A 6,000-nucleotide genomic window follows, 5' to 3' on the forward strand; every position below is an offset into this window, starting at 1 on the left:
CCAACTGGCTGTCCTGTAGGTCCTATAAGACATGCACAGGCACCTTCCAAAAATGTCCCCCACGTGTAGTCCCAGCAAGAGTCAGACATTTAAAAGATACATAATTGGGGTATTTGTTCATAGATTCCAAGACTAGTAAGGACCCTTGTGATCATCTAGTCTGACCTCCCGTATATAACACTGGCCTCATTCAAGACCATGGCTTGTGCTAGGGACTGTACAAAAACATAATAACAGACGGTGTCCCCGCTCCAAAGGGCTTACAGTCCAGACAAGACGGACAGAGTGGGAGAAAGGAGAACCGAGGCACAGAAAGATTAAGTGATTTACCCGAGGTCACGTGGGAAGTCTGGAACAAAGCTGGAAACCGAAGCCCGGTCTCTCCCGTTGCAGTCTAGTGCTGTATTCCAGGACCATCCTTCCTTGGTGGGACATGCTTGGATCTTGCTGAAGAAACACGAGTAGGCTGGCAGCAGGTTCTGAAAAACAACAGGGCTTGCTAGGAATAAAAAGATAACGCCAAACTGAAGAGCCAGCTTCGCTGGTAATTGCAATAAAGTGCTATGCCCTAGTGCATTGAATCATCCCCAGCATCCTCAGCTGTCAGTCACATTTGGTCACCCTGGCTTGTGATGCCAGGACAGAGCGTTTCTGGATCTTGCCCATGCTGGTCATGGATGGTGGTGGTTGCCAAGTGCTCCAGCTCTTGAAAAGCATCTGCTGCTTGAGCCAAGGAGATACATCACATGAAGATGCTACGAGTGGCTTACACTCTGTTTGTTCCTCTGTACACTCTGTTTTTTCCTTTTTTTTACCAGTCCCTGGTAAGCCACCTGGGACAACATGCTATGGGCTTCCAGTCACCCCCGGGGAACTGAGGTCACACACCACGGCTACCTGCAGCTTCTCTAGGGCCTCTTCTTAAGAGATTGGTCATAAAGACATAAGAATGGCCATACTGGGTCAGACCAAAGGTCCATCCAGCCCAGTACCCTGTCTGCCAACAATGGCCACTGCCATGTGCCCCAGAGGGAATGAACAGAGCAGGAAATCATCAATTGATCCATCTCCTGTCACTCATTCCCAGCTTCTGGCAAACAGAGGCTAGGGACACCATCCCTGCCCATCCTGGCTAATAGCCATTGATGGACCTATCCTCCAGGAATGAGAATGTTTCCAGGCACAAGGGAATTCCCAGGTGGTGACCAGCTGGCATTATGTGTACCCCAGCATAAAACCAGTATAACCGAGTGGAGAATCAGGACTGTCCTAACTAGGTCTAAGTTGGGTGATTCTGAATGGATAGAAAAGAGTCTTATTGCTTGTAATCACTGACCTCTGAGGTCACAAAGCCAGGGTGGGTTGTCAGTGGTACCAACATGCACAAGGTAATCTCCTGTGGATAGCTGAAGCATAAAGCCTCTGTTGATCATCTGTAATGGAGGTGTGGGGAGAATGTTTTGAAAGACGACTTGAGTGAAATAAATCAGTTTTATTTAGGACTTTTGATGAGCTATGGAGCCTTTGCTGCTGGTTTGCTTAGAGATAGGCCTGAGCTGCGAATCTAGGACCCAAATCCAAATTTTCCCGAATCTGGAAGGTGTTTGGAATAGGGGTTTGGTTCAGGACCATTTCAAAATCCAATAGCTGGAGTATGAAGCTAGACAAATTCAGGCTAGAAATGAGGCTCAGCTTTTTAGTAGGGAGGGTAGTTAACCATTGGAACAACTCACCTAGGCCCAGGATGGATTTGCCATCACACAGAGTGTGTAACTGGAGGGCAGCAATCTTATAAATGCACTAGCTCAACCGAAGGTTATGAGTTTGATGCAGGAATCACTGGCTGAAATTCTAGAGCCTCTGTAAGGCAGGTGGTCAGATGAGATAAGTGTCCCTTATGGCCTTATAATGTATTAATCTGGTTTTGGGTTGCCCCTGTTCTGATCCAAGTTCCATTTTATCTCAATCACCAGAGCAGAGTGTGAAAAATCACATATTAAAGTTTAGTTCTGTCATCTAGATTTAAACTAGTCAGAGATCCAGTAACCTCTTTATTAGCGATTTCAGATGTTTCTGAGTAGGTCTGCTTTAAAAAACGTGCACGCACATACATTCACATACATACATACTTAAAAAAAGAAAGAAATTAATTGAAAATCCCTCTGAATTTGGAGGAAAAGAAGCAACACAACTTGGCAAAATTTCTGGCAGATTTTGCAAATCTTTAGTAATAATTCAGCAGAGAAGAGAAGACCAGTACACTAGAAGCATCAGTGTTAACAAGTCAGTGACACATGTGCTGCCAGATTGTCTGGCTTGGTGACAGTTGCTAGCATCCCCATTATTGGTAAAATATTGCAGGTGTGTTTCCGTGCATCTCTGCAGTTTATTACTTCAGGTCACCAATGTTTCCTGTTATGGCATACGACTTCTGGGGGTGAGGAGGTGCCAAATGGCTTGCCAGCCCCATGTCTTGTTTCACTGAGGAGACTGTCAGCCTGTGCCTCTCCAAAACATCTAATGCACTTTTGGGTGATAGAAATCACAACTAAATTACAGATCTGTTTCAGGTAGCCAGATGCGCAGATTGAACAGGGGTTGGCCAGGCCTCTGCATGATCTTTTGCGTAATTATAAGTCAATTAATCTGTGTGTTGGGTGAGTTTTCATCTCTCTCTGTTGCTCTGCTGCTCTCTTTAACGTATCTGTCTTGCACGGTCATTCTTATTTCCATTCCTGGCTTTCACTTGCATGTCCTCTCTTTCCCTCCCTCCTTATTGATTTCTCCCTTCCCCCTCTTGTCCTTGTCACGGTCCCAATTTCCACCCCCTAAAAGAAGGTGACGACCTTCCATTGACTCCAGTGGGATCTAGGTTATTCTGTCACTCCACCCTCTATTGCTCTCCTCTTTGAAATTATATGTGCCCCGCTTGGGTGGACTGGAGCAGGGTCAGGCTGCAAGGAGCCCTTCCCAGCAGAGCCAGCTTGGAGAGAGAGAGGATTAGAGTCTCCCTGTACTCTGGCGTGCTAGGGGAGCTGACGCCTAGTGTGATGGCCATCCTCTTGGCCGACACACCAGGGGCTGAATTGCGGACCTCCAGAGTGAAAAACATTCATTACTACAGCTTGTGCTAACGAGCCAAGCCTTTGTAGCTGGGGCTGTTATATCTGAAATCCTCCGTGTATGGGGCACTGAGGGCGACCTGTGACACACGCTCATCACTGCCTGTTTTACCACTTGGCCCCATGGAGGCTATGGGTGGGGCCAAGTGTGGGGCTCCTGCAATGGCCATGCTGGGTGAAAAACCTGTTAAAGACTCCCTCTGATCCAGTTGTTAATGCCTTCTCCCAGCTCAGACAGCGGGAACCTCTCCCTCAGTCCCCAACAGTGGGCCGTCAGTTTCCCATTTGCTGTCTTTGGGTGAAACTCACTTCTGGGCAAAGGGCCTTGCCACTGAAGTCCCACCTACACCATGTGGCCAAGCGCCACTGAAGTCCCGCTAGTGCCAAAATCAGGACTTAAGCGGTGCCTGGCTCTTGTGCTGAGCCTCTTGATGCGGTGAAGATCACCTTCTCCCCAGTCTCCTCCCTCCCCCGAGCTGGATATCTGTGCACCTGCTAATGCTCTCTTCGTGTTTCTGGTAACGCCACCTCTTGTCCTCCTCGTTCTCCACTTCTTACCATTCAACTCCCGACACCACTTGTATGAAAAGCCCTGCCCGTTAGCTCACCTGACACTGCCAGGTGAGAAATGAGCCTGCAGTGCCACATCCCCCCCTTCACATCTGCCCCCACTTTACCCAGACGTCTCCTAGCAAGGCAAAGCTTTCAACCTCACTGGATAGGTACGTGGAGGAGGGAAGAGCGGAGCTGAGGTTTGGGAGAACATTGTTGTGAATCAAAGTAATTTCCTTCAATACCATGCTAAACGGGGGGTGGGGACTGTAAAAAGGCAGGAACCTGTGTGAACAAGGTCAAATTAAATCACATTTCCAGGCTGGGGAAATTACTTTTGCCTGAAGCAAGAGAGAACGGCACGTGGCATGAATGAAGGAGATGAGGCTGATGCCATCGGGCTTGCTGCACTCATATCCAGTTAATGCAAGATGGATGGAATTTGTAATTAGCCCATTGAAATATGTCTGTGTGGCACACCAGCCGAATGCTTTGCACTGATGGGATGTGCAGAAGAAGGAGCAAATGAGACCTGGTTTCCAACCAATCACTCCAGACTGGGCACAATTTGTGTCTGTGTCAATGGTCCTGCTTCTGTGGCTCACAGCTTATCAACAGCATCACCTCCTCAGTGGCAGGGAGTAACCATGGAAGCTTTCGCCACCAAGACAACACTAGCCTGACCTTGCTCCTTTTCATGTCAGTGGGAGCAGGATTAGACCCTGCATGAGCTCAAGTTTCCTAAAATAGCACCCTCATTTTCACAGCTTAATTAACTCCACCACCACCAAACCTAAGCCTGCTTCATGGTGACACTAAACTGGGAGGAGTGGTAGATACGCTGGAGGGTAGGGACAGGATACAGAGAGACCTAGACAAATTAGAGGATTGGGCCAAAAGAAACCTGATGAGGTTCAACAAGGACTAGTGCAGAGTCCTGCACTTAGGGCGGAAGAATCCCATGCACTGTTACAGACTAGGGACCAAGTGGCTAGGCAGCAGTTCTGCAGAAAAGGACCTGGGGGTTACAGTGGACGAGAAGCTGGATATGTCAACAGTGTGCCCTTGTTGCAAGAAGGCTAACGGCATTTTGAGCTGTATAAGTAGGGGCATTGCCAGCAGATCGAGGGATGTGATCTTCACCTCTATTTGGCATTGGTGAGGCCTGATGTGGAGTACTGTGTCCAGTTTTGGGCCCCACATTACAAGAAGGATGTGGAAAAATTGGAAAGAGTCCAGCACAGGGCAACAAAAATGATTAGGGGACTGGAGCACATGACTTATTGAGGAGAAGCTGGGGGAACTGGGATTGTTTAGTCTGCGGAGAGAAGATGAGGGGAATTTGATCGCTGCTTTCAACTACCTAAAAAGGGGGGTCCAAAGAGGATGGCTCTTGACTTTCTCATGGTAGCAGATGAGAGAACAAGGAGCACTGGTCTCAAGTTACCGTGGGAAGTTTAGAATGAATATTAGGAAACCCTTTTTCACTAGGAGGGTGGTGAAGCACTGGAATGGGTTACCTAAGGAGGTGGTGAATCTCCTTCCTTAGAGGTTTTTAAGGTCAGGCTTGACAAAGCCCTGGCTGGGATGATTTAGTTGGGGAGTCCTGCTTGAGCAGGGGTTGGACTAGATGACCTCAGAGGTCTCTTCCAACCCTGATATCTATGATTCTATGACAGGGAATGCAGAGAGAGAGCAATGTTATTCTTCATGAAAGTGCCCATAGACTCTGGTGGGTATGGTAAGTATCTGATGGGGATGGATGGAACACTTTGAAGCCTAGAAGCAGTTTGTCTCTCCGTATACACATCTAATAAACACCTGGTGTTTCACAAATCACGGTGGGTCTTGCAAAATATGCTGATGAGTTCACAAGCCAATACAAAACTGGTTACTGTAGTACAAGTGTATCTTAGCAAGATCATTTGATAATTCAGCCTCCACTGCCACTAGAGGTAGATGCAATTCCAGTTTGCTGGAGTTATGCCAGCAGAAATTGCCCGAGGTTGAACTATAAGGCAAGGCCAGGAAAGTGTCCCTGTCCAGTAAACTCTAAAGACACATCACAGACACCTGGTGAGTTTTTAAAAAAATAATATTTAATTGATTTAAAATGTTCATATCATTTCAATCATTCTGCCTTACCTGGTGTCTTTTGCCATCTATCCAGTCACTTGTACGTTGCCACTCGACAGTCATTTAGATCTAATAACAATTAGTGAATGGAAACAACAAGGTACATAAACCGTGATGAATTTAACCCTTTAGGTCCAACTCCTCAAACTGGATTCTTGGAGCCAGACTCTTGCACCCAGGGGAGCCCCAC

The 6,000-nt window shown here is 47.3% G+C and overlaps 1 long non-coding RNA gene across 1 annotated transcript in view; it reads right to left on the bottom strand.

The window, feature by feature from the left end:
- Positions 1 to 5,186, bottom strand: part of LOC142047075 (uncharacterized) — a 381,985-nt gene extending 376,799 nt beyond the window's left edge. The window contains exon 1 of the long non-coding RNA XR_012656214.1: positions 5,153 to 5,186. This is a non-coding gene — a long non-coding RNA (uncharacterized LOC142047075). The remainder of the gene's footprint in view (positions 1 to 5,152) is intronic.
- Between the last annotated feature and the right edge of the window lie 814 nt (positions 5,187 to 6,000).

Source organism: Chelonoidis abingdonii, chromosome 7 (assembly GCF_003597395.2).
Source record: "Chelonoidis abingdonii isolate Lonesome George chromosome 7, CheloAbing_2.0, whole genome shotgun sequence".
Classification (NCBI taxonomy): Eukaryota; Metazoa; Chordata; order Testudines; family Testudinidae; genus Chelonoidis; species Chelonoidis abingdonii.